Genomic DNA, 17,785 nt, shown 5'->3' on the forward strand with positions numbered 1-17,785 from the left:
CCCAAGACTTGTTTGCTAAGCATCTTAATAAATTTAAGCCCTTTTGACAAGAAAGAGTTAGTGTTTTAATATGATTTTTCCACGACAGACGTTCGTCGAATATCATGCCCAGAAAATTTATGTGTGGAGTATAGCTTAGTTTCTGGTTGTATAGGAATATTGATGGTTTATTGCTGCTCTGGTATGTTTCTTTTTGAGAATAATATGCAATTTGTTTTGTTTGGGGAGAAATTGTACCCAGACATTATAGACCAACGTTCGAAGGATGTTATGAATTGCTGAAGGCTTTGAGCCATGGTGCTAAGACATCTTCCCTTGATAAACACGATCATGTCATCTGCGTAAAGTCTGGCTACAACTGGTTTCTTTAAATCTTTTAAGACATCATTCATAGCAATTAAAAATAAAGTTGGGCTGAGAATTGATCCTTGTGGTGTGCCGTTTAATTGTTTCTTGGTTGATGATATTGTTCCAGAAATTCGGACTTGGAATTCTCTTTGAGATAAAAAATTGCGTATGAAATTTATTATATTGCCTTTCAATCCCCAGTGATGTAGTTTATTTAGGATGATTTTATGGCATGTAGAATCAAAGGCTTTATTAATGTCAAAATAAATTGCTAGACATTTATCTTTAGTAGCAAGTGCTTCGTGAATATGACTTTCTAGGTCAATAATGTTATCAAGTGTGCTTCTAGATGGTCGAAATCCGGATTGTTCGGGAATTAATAATTTGTGAGTTTCCAAAAACCATATTAGTCTCTTGTTGATTATTTTTTCTAGCAATTTACTCATGGAGCAGGTTAGGGAGATTGGCCTGTAAGATTCAGGCAAGAGTGAAGATTTGTTAGATTTAAGTATGGGGATGATTGTTGCTTTCTTCCAGATTAAGGGGAAGTCACTATTATTCCACATGTGATTAAAGATATTAAGCAGGATTTGTTTCGCCGTTTCTGGGAGATTTTTTAGAAAAACTGGAGGGATGTCATCGGGACCAGAAGAACTGTCTTTTAGTGATGAGAGAGATTCCTCCATTTCTTCTTTTGTCAGTGGCTTGTTTAGAGAATTAAGGTTTGCCAGCTCTTTGAATTCCGTAGGGAGGGCAATGTTATCATTAGTTATATTTCTGTTTATGGAAAGCTTATGATAATAGTCTGCGAATGCTTCACCTATTTCTTTTGTTTGGTTTATTCGTTTGCCGTCATAATCTAATGCTTTAATGACATGGTAAGTTTTGTTTCCATAAATACCTTGTATCTTCCTCCATGCCGATGATATTGTAGTGTTTCTGTTTATGCTTCCTACGAACTTCTTCCATGACTCTTTTTTACTTTTGTTGGTAATATATCTTGCTTTTGCCCTATGTTTTTTGTATTCAATTATACTTGTTGCGGTTTTCTCCCTCCTACATCTATTTAGAGCAGATTTGCTGTTTTGTATTGCTTCGGCACATTCGTCATTCCACCAAGGCACAGGTTTAAATTTCTTGATATGTTTTGTTTTTCCTATTGAAAATTCAGCGGCTTTTATGATTATTTCGTTAAGTTGAGTTACTGCTGTATTTGCGTCCTTCCACTCATTAATTTGGTATATGTTATTCTCAATGGTTTTTGAGAAAGAGCTCCAGTCGGCTTTCTTTATTTTCCATTTCTGATGGATACTATCTCCGTTTGATATTTTGTCTTTTATAATTGAATTCGTTAATTTTATAGGAAAGTGGTCACTGACTAGTAAGTCATCCATAACTCTCCATTCAAGGTAAGGACTAATAGTTGGGCTACATAATGAAAGATCGATGCAAGAAGAATTGCCAGTAGCTATATTGAATCTAGTATTGCTGCCATCATTCAGTAAACTTATGTTCATGGTGTTGAATATGTTTGATAGAATTCGTCCCCTTCTGTCTGTTTTTTGAGAACCCCAGGAGTAATTGTGGGCATTAAAATCTCCTAGAAGAATGAAAGGAGTTGGAAGTTGATTAACTAGAGACTCCAGTTCATCCTCAATTAAATAATGGTCAGGAGGAATGTATATGTTGCAGATGGTGTAATTTAGTTGTGCTTTAATTTTTACGGCTATCGCTTCTAGGTTTGTATTTATTCTAATTTGTGTTGCTTGTAGATTCTTTGAGACGTAAATGGCTACGCCGCCACTCGCAACTTGTACATTTCGGTTTTTAACGAATTCATTGTATCCCCTCATTTTGTGGACATTTTCGTCTCGGAAGTGAGTTTCTTGTAGACACAATATGTCCAGAGAATGGAGGGCTATGATATGCTGTAGCATATTTAAACGGGTATAGTACCCATTTAAGTTCCACTGGAGTAATGACTCGAATGTATTTATTGGGTATCTTGAGATGTATTTGAGATATCAGATTGGGTATCACTTAAATCTTGGGATTGCTTTAGTAATTTCTTTTTTAGCCTTGTGACACGAGTTTTTAGTTTCTTAGTGTTTGCGTGAGGATGTAGTTCTTCTAACATATCTATTAGTTTTGGAATATCTTCTGTGAAGTCTTCCGCAATGCTAAGAACATCCCTCGATCCGTATGTATTTTCTAGGAGCTGTTTAAGCTGATGGCTGTTGATTATGAAGTGAGGAGAATGAGAGTCGATATAGTTTATAATAGATTCAGTAAGTTCTATTTCTGGATCTGATGTATTAGATTTGGGTTTTTTGTTTTTCTGAACGACTGTTTGGGGAAGAGAGAAGGTAGAAGTATTGGGTGGCATTTGTTCTTCTGGAGTGGCTGGGGTCATATCTTCAGCTGTTCGTTTTGTTGCGGATGAAGTTGTTGACTTAGTAGTTTTGTCCGAGGTTGGGATATTTTCAGATTGAGCAGTGTGATCTGGATTTGTTACCAGATTGGATGTGATCAAAGCAGTATTGGCGACGTTTGCACAATTTTCTACTACTGAGGAACTTTCGGGTAGAATATTATTTATTGAGTGGGAATTTAAGTCATTAGGAGATGTTTCATCCGGTTGAGATATTGACGAGATTGGAACATTATGTGTGGGTTGTGATGATTGTTGGGAATGTGGGTTAATATTGCCCGAAGGGCATTGGGATGCAACATGACCCGATAATTTGCAGGTGAAGCAGCGTTGACTGTCTAGGGCTAAAAAGATATGATATGATAGATTATCATGTGTTATTTCTAAGAATTCGGGTATGGTAATATCTGGGGAAGGAGCGATATACACCTGTCTTCTGAAGCTGAGTATGTGTTGGTATTCTGGATTTGATGCACCTATTCTAAGAAAGTTTATTGGAGAAACTAATTTTAATCCAATATTTTCCAGTAAGGTTACAAGAGTTTCGTGTGGGATCGTTGGGCTTACATTCGATAATACTAGTCTGTCTGCTGGTGAAATTAGACGTCTTGCTTTGATGACTTCATTATTGACAACAATTTGACCATGATTAGTTAAAAACTCATCAACCAGTGATTTATTGGTTAGATAAACACATATTCTGTTGTGTGAAATTCTGCTACAGAAAATTATGTTTATTGGTTTTACCAGAGGTCCCAATTGGAGAAGATAATCTTGAAGTTTTGCTCCCTGAATGGAGCCGAAGATAAGTGCCTGGTCTTTGTTAGGATACTTGTAGATATTTTTTGAGACAGTGCTTGCATAAGATGTGTTGGAGGTATTCATATTATTTAAATTATTATCTGGGTGAGTGTTGGTGGATGAAGATTGATTTGTAAATGTTGGTTGTGACATTTTATTTAAAATATTCAAATTTGCTAAGTTATTTTGTTAAATATAATTATTGTCCAAAACATTTTTCCCAGGCCGACCCTGCCTTTTGTTGTTAAAAATTCTTTATTTCGCTAGGCGAGTTTTTACTAGCTAATTACTTTTCAGTCTTGTGTATCTGATATCTAACTTCAATCAGCCTAACAAAAATCGTCTGGATGCAGTTAATATTAAAAATTTACTCACAGTTGCTGTTCTTGGTATTTTATGTCACTGCACTAGTAAAACTTAACTATTAAAAGGCTTTTATTTAGCGATAATTTGTTTAAATCGACCGTAAATTATAAAACGTGTGTTTACAAACAGGTCTCACAAACAAGTCCAATATCATGTATTACTAATAATTGATTGATGTGTAGGGAAAATGCCAGTATTTAATTGTGTAGTACTTTTAGTATAAGAGCTGTGAGACATTTTTGAGTAGGTATTTTAGGCAACCTGAAAATTTTTCAGGTGACTATTCCATGATAGCCTAATACAAAAATGCCGGTCTGGCTGGAGGGTAGCGGTTATTTTCCCCAAAATCCCCCCAAAGTTAAAAAAAGGGTAAAAATTTTTATTACAAAAAATATCATTGACGTGACTTTAAAGTAAATTTAAATATTCAAATATAAAGAAAATAAACAGGCCAGGCGATTTAAGGGCGATTTTAACTCTGCAAGATACTTGCATGGGCGCCCCAGGATTATTTTCAGGGTAGGCATCTGAATTTCAGAAGATTTCATCTGACTCTGTACATACCATTAACGAATATAAAATATACAACTATACATGCAAAGCTATGCACATTCCTTCCGGACAGGGAAGTACAATTATTATTTTGACAGGGTATTTTTTAATATTAAAAAAAATGTTCCAAAAAGACAGGTTTGTTTGGTGAAATTTTCCAACTGCCATGTGATCGAACAAATTACGCGTGCATATAAATGAAAAGCGCTATAGTTAAGCAGCAGTGTGAGAAAGAGCGTATACCGATAGCTGTTTGCGTCCTCTGTTGTACCTGAGCGAGTCCGTTCGCTCGAGAAAAAATCACGTGACCTGGCGATCCCATGTTGTTGTGCCTCGAAACGTCAGAGTAATTATTATATATTATAGTTTTTTAAGTAACTTTTTCTTAATTAAAGGAAAATAATACGTATTATACAATAGATTTTGCAAATATTATAAAAAAGAAAAATTAATTATTATAAAGATATAGGTAGAAAAGTATAAAAGTATAAACTAAACTAATTCTGTGTCCGAATCTTGTACTTCTTCTTCAAACTCCCCATCTGAGCTTAAATATTCACTGTCTTCTTCTTCGTCAGACTCCCCTCGAGACTCAGATTCCTCTTCTACATGATCTGTAATTAGTTGTAAAATGTATTTAGAATTAATTAAAAATGAATTACTGATTAATTATTTGAGTTGCTACGTATTCTCTGTCCTTTTTTACGGAGTCGAAGCCTGGACAATCACGGGCGCATCTGAAGATAGACTTGCCATTGTTGAGATGTGGTGTTATCGAATAATGTAAAAAATATCATGGACGCAACACGTAACAAACACGGAAATATTAAGAAAGATATAAAAGGCAAAAAAAATACTCAACGCTATGAAGGAAAGAAAAATGAGCTATTTTGGTCATATACTAAGAAATAAAAAACGTGATGTGATTTATAATATAAGGAAAAGTATTAAGTATTAAGATAAAAAAGGTCAAGGCAGGTTTTGTTTAAATTTGATTCAGAGTTGGACCACCATCTCCATATAGCTATTTCAGCATCCTTATGCCTCATCGGTGAAGCTCAGAAGTCTCAATTAAGTATTAGTTATATAAGTAGGAATACGTAGCAACTCAATTAATGAATCACTAATTAATTTTTAATTAATTCTAGATACATATTTACAACTATTTACAGATCAGGTAGAAGAGGAATCTGAGTCTCGAGGGGAGTCTGATGAAGAAGAAGAGAATGAATATTTATTTTGGCTCATTTTTCTTTCGTTTTTAGTGTTGAGTATTTCTTTTGCCTTTCTCATCTTTCTTAATGTTTCCGTGTTTGTTACGTGTTGTGTTCATGATATATTTTACATTATGCAATAACAGCACATCTCAACAATTGCAAGTCTTTCTTCAGATGCGTCCGTGATTGTCCAGGCTTCGACTTCGTATAAAAGGGCAGAGAATACGTAGTAACTCAATTAAATTATAGCTAATTAATTTTTAATTAATTCTAAATACATTTTACAACTATTTACAGATCATGTAGAAGAGGAATATGAGTCTCGAGGAGAGTCTGACGAAGAAGAGGACAGTGAATATTTAAGCTCAGATGAGGAGTTTGAAGAAGAAGTACAAGATTCGGACACAGAATTAATTTAGTTTATACTTTTATACTTTTCTACCTACATATTTATAATAATAAATCTTTTTCTAACTTATTTGCAAAATCTATTGTATAGTGCGTATCATTTTCCTTTAATTAAGAAAAAGTTACTTAAAAAACTATAATATATAATAATTACTCTAACGTTTCGAGGCACAACAACATGGGATCGCCAGGTCACGTGATTTTTCTCGAGCGAACGGACTCGCTCAGATACAACAGAGGACGCAAACAGCTATCGGTATACGCTTTTTCTCACACTGCTGCTTACCTATAGCGCTTTTCATTTATATGCACGCGTAATTTGTTTGATTACATGGCAGTTGGAAAATTTCATCAAAAAAAAACCTGTCTTTTTTAGAATATTTAGTTTTAATATTAAAAAATACCCTGTCAAAATAATAATTGTACTTCCCTGTCCGGAAGGAATGTACATACATTTGCATGTATAGTTGTATATTTTATACTCGTTAATAGTATGTACAGATTCAGATGAAATCTTCTGAAGTTCAGATGCATCCCCTGAAAATAATCCTGGGGCACCCATGCAAGTATCTTGCAGAGTTAAAATCGCCCTCAAATCGCCTGGCCTGTTTATTTTCTTTATATTTAAATATTTAAATTTACTTTAAAATCACGTCAATGATATTTTTTGTAATAAAAATTTTGACCCTTTTTTTAACTTTGGGGGGGATTTTTGGGGAAAATAACCGCTACCCTCCAGCCAGACCGGCATTTTTGTATTAGGCTATCATGGATGAGTCACCTAAACAATTTTCAGGTTGCCTAAAATACCTACTCAAAAATGTCTCACAGCTCTTGGACCATTTCATTGCAAAACTTGTTTGACATAAACCAGTCAGATTGTTAAAATTGTTTATTTTCTATACGCCTTATATTTAACCCTTAAGTGGTCGCTAGCGTATTATTTACTCACGTGGTGGCTTGGCGTGCTTTGTACGCCGGACGAAAATATGGAGATATTTTACGAAAATGAAGAGCTTTAAAATGCAAATTTTATCAAAGGTACTTCAAAAGGTTCTTCAAAGATTGGAAGAAATATGTATTGGGATGGCTGGCAAATAAATAGGGGAGTGCAATTAGAACGAAAACATGCATTGTTTCGGAAAAATTCAAACAAGCTTATATTTTTCTAAAACTTTTTTTGTTAGTTTATATACATGTTAAAGTAAAAAGTTCTACCCGCGGATTTGGCCGCTAATTGTTTATTAATTGTTTAAACAATAACAATTCTTTTGTATTAATAATTTTAAAAATATCGTTAAATTCATCATTTTACTTTGATCAAATATATTTCTATTTTGTTTTTGATTATACTGAACCCGAATATGGCATTGCAATTTGAAAATTCTTATAGAGAAGCTCTTATACAGTATGTCTGCGTAGCTAGGAACCACATGGAAAAGTTTTTTATTATCAATTTTAGGAAAAAAGTTATTCCTCATAAAATGCTCTGGATAGTCAAAAATCTAAAACTCAACCTTCAGATATCAAATTTTATCAATTTTATACGAGTTATGTCAAAAATATGAATTTCGTTAAAGAGTAAAGTACCTTTATATTTCAGAATATCAAAAAATGCTATTATAAAAAGTTGTTTGAAATTAAAAACTATGTTGAAATATACAATTACATTATTCCAATCGAAAATTTTTTTCAATTTTTTCTCAAATTACCGATACTCACCATCATTTTATTACAATTATGATAACTATTTTATTATCACTTTTACGAAAAAAAGTTATTCTTCATAAAATGCTCTCCCTGGTCTAAAATCTAAGATACAACCATCAGATATCAAACTTTTTTAATTTTATACGAGGTATGTAAAAAATATGAATTTTTTTAAGAGTTAAGTGCCTTTATTATTCACAATATTTTAATAAGAAGGATGTAATTGAACACTAAAACAAATTTTCTAATTCCAAACAACTTTTCTTAATAACAATTTTCGATATTGTGAAATTTAACGATACTTTACTCTTGAGTGACATAACTCGTATAAAATTCATTAAATTTGATATTTGATGATTGCATCTTAGATTATATACGATGCAGAGTATTTTATAAAGAATAAATTTTTTTCGTAAAACTGATACATAATAAAAAAGTTATCAATACCTTCCAAGTTATGCAGACATACTGTATAAGAGCTAAAAAAATTTTTTGCTGAACATTTATTATTGTTGAAGTTTATTATTAAATGTATTTTAGGTAAGTTTTCCAGAAAAAAGTTTTGATCGCTTAATATAAACATTTTTTTAGCTGGTAATTTTCGGTTTTTGTATTATATTTTTATTATCTTTCTTAATTTTCTCAATTAGAAATAGTCTATTTCATTTCTAAAGTAAAATAATTAAGTGCGTTTTAAAGATTACATCTTAAGTTTAAAAAAGCACTTATAAAACTGTCATAGATCTGTTCAAACTTGAGTAATACCGTCTTAAAGTGGTGGTAATTCTATAAAACTACGAAGATTTCAAAATTTACATTTTTTAAGACGCCATATAATTTGAATTAAATTTTTAAGATTTTTTTTGAATGAAACATAATTTAGTACGATACTTGAAAGGTAAGTTGTGCAAAATTGAGGGTTTTATAAGAAAAATTGTATTACTTACACATTTTTAAATCATTTTTAAACAAAATTCGGGTAAGGCTCACTTTTCGCCCCCACCGTAATTTAGCCCATACATTTTATTTCTTTTTATTATAACCATAAGATAGCTTAGTTATTCTTCTTTTAGGTTCAGTTTAAAAAAATTTCATTTGATCCATTAGATAAAGAATTACATTAAAATAACTCAACCGTGCACTTCGCCGTACGCTAGTTTACAGTGCGCCAATGTTTGTGAGAAGGGTGACTTTAGCGTTATAAATAAAAAATTATAGAAGATAGAGATTTAATTTTAGAAAATTCTTTATATAAGGTTTTGTTTTGTAAAATTTTCTGAATTTTTCAATGGTCAAGTCAGTTTTGTTCTAAAATTTATATTTTCGGAGTTATTTAAAAAAACATCAAACTTCGTACTTCATTTGTTTAATAAAAAATGAAGCACCCACTTCTCGAGTAGAACTTTTTGATATGTTGTTTATTAAACATTTCTTAATGAAATTACAAAAAGTTCTATATTGTTTGATTTTTTCCGAAGTGAAAATCTATATGCACTCCCCTAAAACTCGGATACCCGATCAGGTTTAGCGTCGTAACCACTAGACCATTTTGGTGTAATGGTTAAATGGATTATACTTTGGAGCTCGATAACTTCTAAACGGTTTAACCAATTATTACTAAACATGAGTTTAAAAGGTATTCACAAGTAGTATCTGATGCACTTTTTTGTTATTAACCCCACATTTATTACAATCTATCTATACAATCTAAACCTAAATGTTTAGGTAAATAACAGACAATAAGTAATAATATCTGATGCAGTTAAGGTCAAATATGATATCTGAAGGTATAACATAGTGATGTTGAAAAAGTAACTATTCGTTACAAAGTACTCGTTACTTACGAATACCGAAAGTAACGATTACTATACAGAGAGGCAAATCGTTACTTTGATTACTCTGATTACTTCGTTACTTCGTATCAATCATATCAGAGCGAGTAACGACTATTGTATCTACTTTGATTACTTTGATTACTTCGTTACTTCGTAACAATCGTATTAGAGCGAGTAACGACTATTGTATCTACTTTGATTACTTCAATACTTCGTACCAATCATATCAGAGGGAGTAACGACTATTGTATCTACTTTGATTACTTTGATTACTCTGATTAGTTCGTTACTTTGTACGAATCGTATCAGAGCGAGTAACGACTATTGTATCTACTTTGATTACTCTGCTTACTTCGTACCAATCGTATCAGAGCGAGTAATGACTACGACTATTGTAATTGTTATATCGGAATATTATATGATTACCGGTACACAAATACAAAAGTAACAAAAGTAATCATAGTAATCAAATCATTTTTATCCCTTAAACAGATAGGTGGAGGCCGTTGTTATATCGGAATACCTATACAAAATACCTACCTACGATTCTGGATATGATTACCGGTATTCAAATACAAAAGAAACAAAAGTAATCATAGTAATCAAAGTAACGAATACTGTTAAAATGATTACTTTATTCAAAATATCTACCTACTGAGAACTACGATTCTCGATATGATTACCGGTACTAAAATACAAAAGTAACAAAAGTAATCATAGTAATCAAAGTAACGAATACTGTAAATGATTACTTTATACAAAAGTAACGATTTGTAACGAAAACTCGAAAGTAACTATAATCAACATCACTAGTATAACAGGATCTAGGGAGCTTAAAAAATAGTTTCCCCAACCTTACATCCGGGAAAATTCGAGTTTTTAAATAATAGGCTTCATAAGTATGATCAAATCTATTTCTTATGGGAAAAACGGTTTTTCAAGCTCAATAATTTCTGTAATAGCTTCAGTTATCATGCTTGACCTTAGATGCATAAGATACTACTTGTCAATACGTTTCAAATTCATGTTTAGTGAACAAAATCGGTTGAGCCGTTTAGAAGTTATTAAGCTACAAAAGTATAATCCAATTAACGATTATTCCCTAAATAGTTTATGTAGTTGTAGTGGTTACGACGCTAATTTGATCTGACAACGGCCAATCCGAGTTCATGACCGGCCATCCCAATATTTTTTTCAATTTATTGCGAATAGAAAAAAATCTAGTATACATTCGATGGACACTAGATCATTTGGGAGATAATGCGACAAAGGCGACCATTTAAAAAGCTTAACGTGTAATCGAGAAACATTGCATTCAACTTTATACATTTAATTTATAAATACCTTTGAAAAACTCCTAATACAAAATAAAAAGCCGCCACACGCCGTAAAAATGAGTGGCGCATACAATATTCCAGCTACAAAAGATCTGATATGAATATTACGTGGCGCGAAAATGTATTTTCATTTTGATGCAATACAAAATTCTAGTTTTATTTTAAAAGATTTTTTCATAATATTTGGTAAATTTGAAGTAAACGCGCCACAAAAGAGTTTCAAAATTCAAACTGTATCAAAGTTACTCTTTTGTGGCGCGTTTTACTTCAAATTGGGCAAATATTATGAAAAAATCTTTTAAAATAAAACTAAAATTTTGTTTTGCATCAAAATGAAAATACATTTTCGCGCCACGTAATATTCATATCAGATCTTTTGTAGCTGGAATATTGTATGCGCCACTCATTTTTACGGCGTTTAGCGGTTTTTTATTCTTGTCCCTTATTTGGCGGGTTTGTTAGTCGAATATTGTGCAAAACTACAACGACCACAGTATGGAATTTAAATTGCGTCAATTGTAATGCATTCACCTGACCAGTCATCTGGTCTGCAACTTCTAGCACTGCCACTAATTTATCTGTCTTCAACGTTGTTAACGACTTATTTTATCATCGAACCTAAGTGCACCAAGGAGAAAGAGAAAACGTTTATATCTCATGCATGCTAGAAAGGTTTAGATTCCTGTGCCATTAGTTGTCCACATCTCTCTAAATTTAGTATGGCTCAACTATCTTAGAATAGTCTTAGAACAAAGAAACTATAAAATAAACTATATAATACAGGAGGCGGAGGTACAGAAGGCGATATTCGTCTGAGGATACAAAAATCTCAACAAGCATTCAACATGCTCAACCCTGTTTGGAGCTCTGGCCAGTATACTACAAAGACGAAGATCCGAATATTCCAGTCAAATGTCATGTTTGTTCTACTCTAAGGACGTGAAACCTGGAAAGTGACACAAACCCTTATAGACAAACTGCAGGTCTTCGTTACAAAATATCTACAAAGAATTGTTCGTATTTTCTGACCTAACATCATCAGAAACGAACATCTGCTATTTACAACTAGTGTTGCCAGGTCCGATTTGTTTTTAATCGGTACACGCAAAAACAAATCGGGATTCAGGGTTGTAGATCGGGACAAATAAAAAACAATATCCCAGTAAATGACCGCTTTGGAGTGTAATTTTCAGAGTCAACTCCGAATTGCATAAAAGTCTGGTTTTAGGTTCTACTTACTGTCTACTTCAAAGTTGAACTTGTATCGTTGGTTGCTTTTACTTGGGGGGTGACAGTTACAGTTACCCCTTCTCGGGGGTAAAAAAACGCGCGTTTAAAGTAAGTCCCAAATTGGATCAACTGACTAACTCTAAAAACTTTTGTTCTATATAATTTTTAAACTAAGTCAATACTTTTCGAGTAATTTTATCGAAAAAAATATTCTTAGCAAAAATGTAGCTTTTAAAAAAGCAAAAAAAAATGGTATGTTCAGAAAGTCTATAAAACAAGTAAAAGCAAAGTTGTAGCTCATCAAAAATACGTTCTTATTCGTCAAATTCCAAATCGAATTTTTCAACTTAAAATAACCAAAATATTAAGCAATTTTCGGGCAAAACCTATTAAAAATGTTTTAAATTGTTTACAAAAATCTTTAATTTTGTTTTATATAAAAGTCTCTAGCATTAAAACTAAGCGAGTTACGCTCAAAATAAAGTTGGCTCCTTTTTTTGGCAAAAAAAATCGTGAAAATCTCCCCCTATTTAGCACCGTAAATAAAATTAATCCTTACCGCGTGTATTGTTTACACGATCTGTAAGGTTTACCGGTTGGGAGTGCTTAGTTGTGAAAAAAATTGGTTTTATAGTAAAAAAAAATTTTCCTAAAATATTGAAAAATGCCCTTTTTTCAAAATAACTTAAAAACTATTAGGGATACTAAAAATCTCAAGGAGTAAAGGAGTAAAAAGTAGGTAGGTTTTGCTTTTATAAATATGATTTTTTTTTCTGTAAGACAAAAATTGGTTAAAATATGGCTGTTCATATTTTGCATACACTCGTGATTAGTGACCTCGTTCAGGCCCTTTCAATCATGTAAAAAATACATAAGTAAAGTAAATTGTTTGTAAAGCGGTTTCATTTGTGGTGCTAAGTAGGGGGAGATTTTCACAATTTTTTTACAAAAAAAAAGAAGTCAACTTGATTTTGAGCATTACGCGCTTAGTTTTGATGCTAGAAACTTTTTTAAAACATAAAAATAAAGCTTTATTAAAAAAGATTTATATATTATGCTACATTTTTGCTAAGAATATTTTTTCGATCAAATACTTACTTTTTGAGTTATTTGTGAAAATTTCCTGAACACGTGATTTTTTTGTCGAAAAATACACATTTTCAATCGTAAATAACTTGAACAGTATTAACTAAAATAAAATTCTATAGAACTAAAATTGCTTAGAATTAGTCAATTTATCCATCTCCGGACTAATTTTAAATGCGCGATTTTTCACCCCCAACTAGGGGTGACTGTTACCCCCCGAGTAAAAGCAACCAACGGCACAAGCCGTCCAAATTTTCATTCAATTCGGAGTTAATCCTGAAAATTACACGGTATCGCCGTATTTCCCGTTCATTTACTGGTCTACATAGTCCATTCTTTCACGGTTTTTGCTCTAAATTTTAAAGAACCGCTTGGATTGACATGAAATTTGGCATACGTATAGCTTACATGTCAAAGAAAAAAGTGATATTGTGCCGATATTTTGCCCTGGGGGTGACTTTCACCCCCTCTTGGGGGTGAAAAAATATATGTCCAATATAGGTCCGGAAATGGGTAAACTGACTAATTTTAAATAACTTTTGTTCTATAGAGCTTTTTCGCCAAGTCAACACTTTTCGAGTTATTTGCAAGTAAATATGTTCATTTTTCAACAAAATAACCACATTTTTAGACGGTTTTTGGCAAATAACTCAAAAAATAAGTATTTTGTCGAAAAAACATTCTGAGCAAAAATATAGCCTATAAAAAAGTAAAAAAAATGGTAAACGTGTTAGGTCTCTGGATGTCGTAGAACCAGAGTTATAGCCAATGAAAAATAGATTCATATTTACCAAATTTCAAATAGAATATTTCGACATGAAATATCCAAAAAATTAAGCACTTTTTGGGGAAAACCTATTATAACTTTTTTAAAGTTTTTAAAAAAGCTTTATTTTTGTTGTTAGAAACAGTTTCTAGCATTAAATTTAAGCAAGTTACGCTCAAAATAAAGTTGGTCCCTTTTGTTTTTGCAAAAAAAATCGGGAAGACTACCCCCTAATTAGCAACTTAAATTAAATTAATCATTACCGCTCCACAAATTATTTTACTTATGTTGTGTTTATATGATCTGTAAGTTTCATCGATTCAAAGTGCTTATTTTTGAAAAAATTTGGTTTCAAAATAAAATTTTTAAAAATTTAAATTTTAAAAAATATGCTTTTTTCAAAATAACTTAAAAATTGTTAGAGATACCAAAAATCTCAAAAAACAAAAAAAGTCAAATTTGCTTTTCTGAATATCATGTATTTTTTTGTTTTTCTGTTAGACAAAAATTGATTAAGATTTGGTGTTTCAAAATTTGCATACATTCGTGATCAGTGACTCGTTCAACCCATTTTAACTACAGCCCTTTCAATAATAAGGACTTTGAACTGATGAAACTTACAGATCATATAAACAATATATACACGAGTCAAGAAACTTGTGAAGTCGTAACGATTAAGTTCCTTTAAGATACTAATTAGGGGGTGATTTTCTCCATTTTTTTACCAAAACCAAAAGGGACTAACTTTATTTTGAGCGTAACTTGTTTAATTTTGATACTAGAAATTTTTTTTATAAAACAAAAATGAAGCTTTTTTTAAACACTTTAAATAAGTTGCAATGAGTTTTCCCCGAAATGTGCTTCATTTGTGGTTATTTCACGTTAAAATATTCCATTTGGAATTTGACGAATACGAACCTATTTTTCATTAGCTATAACTCTGCTTCTACTAGGTGTAGAGACGTGATATATACACCATTTTTTTAAATTTTTTACAGGCTACATTTTTGCTGAGAATGTTTTTTCGACAAAATACGCACTATTTGAGTTATTTGCGAAAAACCGTCTAAAAGCGTGGTTATTTTGTTGGAAAAATGAACATATTCACTGCCAAATAACTCGAAAAGTATTGACTTAGTGAAAATCTCTATAGAACAAAAGTTACTTAAAATTAGCCAGTTTATCCATTTCCTGACTTCCTTTGGACGAATATTTTTTCACCCCCAAGAGGGGGTGAAACTACCCCCAGGGCAAAAGCACATATCGGCACAGTATCACTTTTTTTCTTTGACTTGTTAGCTATGTGTATGCCAAATTTCATGTCAATCCAAGCGGTTCTTTAAAATTTAGAGGTTTTGCAATATTTTACCGTTAAAGAACGGACTAACAAGGTGTTTCTATAATTTGTATTGAATCCTACATAATAATAATAATTAGACGAAATTACAAAAAAAAATCGTAGATTAAGTAAATTATTGATTTTTATTAAAATTATATTTTTCATTCGATTTTGCCGCTTTTAGGAGTGCCTTGTTTTTATAACTTACATCGGGACATTTAGTGTCCCGATCAGGTACAAATCGGTACGCATCCCCAGACTTCTGAAAATCGGGACGTTCCGCGCAAATCTGGACACCTGGTAACGCTAGCTACAACTGACTAAACTACTAAACAAACGAGGGTAGAAAATCAAATAAAGTCCAGAGAGTGGAGTTGGATTGGTCACACTCCGAAAAAATAACTCGAGGATTTCAAAAAGACTACCCTAGTATAGAATTTCCAAAGAAAATGAAAAATACGTCGCCCACCATAAACTTGAAGAAGATCCATCATGGACGAGATGCGAATAAAAGAGGGCAGAAAGTCCCTTAATAACATGGAGCTAAAATTTTATACCACAACACGCAACAAATGGCTAAACTTGGTAATAAACAAAAAGAAGAAGACAATATTTATTATCTTTAGTGGAGCTATAAAAAATATTGAATATACATAAATGTCTTTTTTACTCCCGAAGTTTCGCACTTTTATGTAAAAATTAACATAAAGCTGTACAATAATATCGTTGGCTAACTTTCTTCGTATTTAAAAATCGAATATTTAATATTTTGAAAGTTCCCAAGCGTTCGGTACCACCTACACATATTTCACCATAATGAATTTTGCAAACTAAGAAAAGGACGTAGGAGTTGTTAAAACAATTATATCTTTTATTGATATAACCTTGTCTTCGTCAGAGGCCACAATATATTGCTAATTTAGAAAAAATCAATCATTAGATGATTAAATAATTATAGTCTTCTTTCTTAGTACCACTTCCTAGAAAAACACCAAAAATGGGTGATATCTATGGTGACGTAACTGTTTTAAAAAGCATTTATTTTAGATTAATCCACTATTCCAACACTTAGTAGTACCAGTATTTTCGAACATATCGGTACTACCCACCAAAATCTTCGCCTACACCATTATGCAAAAACTTTAGAACTGCAGACGAAAAATGTCCAGAACGTTCTTAAAAAACTATTAAATATTTCGTCGACCTTGTCGTACGCGAAGGTCGTACCGCAACATACCAACGTCATCCCAGCAGAGCAGAGCCATTTCAGTGGCGGTTAGAATGTTGAAAATATCACACATTTCTGGAATCTCTCTCGCTAATGTTCTTTTTGCTACTTTTTTTTTCGGAGTTAGTCTGTACTCGTTAGTACGGGTTCATGAAACACTGATTTAGCTTTATATCGTTTTACTTTATATTACGAATGATGGATGAAACAGAGTGACGAATGTCGTCTCAAATGTTGCAGTAATTGTGATTCATCAATAATGTGGGTACCTGTAAAATCTGTTCAGGTTGTTTTTCAGGTGTCTGTTTTTTCAGGTATAATATTATCATTAAAAAGTACCCCAGTAGTATGATGTATGAGTACCCCAGTAGTATAATTTTCAAAAACAATAAATAGTACGTTGTAATCTAACATAAAAATGATAGATTCGAATTATTTGATGACAATCATCTTTTGACCATCTTTTAGACATCTTTCTAGATTATATTTTAAACTCACTTTTCAAAAGCCTTGTCTTCTTTTATCTTCCGTCTTATTATTTTTTAGTTTGGAAACAACAGATTAGATTACAACTAACCATCATTTGCAATGACTTTCTAAAACATCACATTTATGTTGTGACGAAATGATAGCCAATAGTTATTTATGTACCAAGTCAGTCAAGTTACTCTTTATTGAACGAGTCTGATATTACGAGCAGAGGGAGCTAAGCGAGCGAGGCGAGTAACAGACGAGTTCGATAAAGAGTCTTTACTGACGTGGTATGTAAAATAAAAATGTCGTATGACGGTAATGACAGATAACTTTTGCATGATGGCCGGTTTCGATGTTTAATCGATAGTTATCAATATTGAATACCTAATTACTAAATCTGTAAAGTTTTGATTTATTTTGTATGAATATAATTGGACGGCGTTATGCATAACTCAACCAAGCGCCAAAACATAGTTTTGAGATAAATGGCTTCAAAGTTTTTCGTTTCTTGGTTGCTTAATGGTCGCTTAATGGTAAGTGAATCAATGTCGCTTGGTTTAATTTTGTTTTTCTTAGTAACCGTTAACGTAACAATAACAGGGATTTTTTCTAAGATAGTTTTAGCTATGTGTCACCAGAATCCACTGTTATCTCGAT

Source organism: Diabrotica virgifera, chromosome 4, assembly GCF_917563875.1.
Source record: "Diabrotica virgifera virgifera chromosome 4, PGI_DIABVI_V3a".
NCBI lineage: Eukaryota > Metazoa > Arthropoda > Insecta > Coleoptera > Chrysomelidae > Diabrotica > Diabrotica virgifera.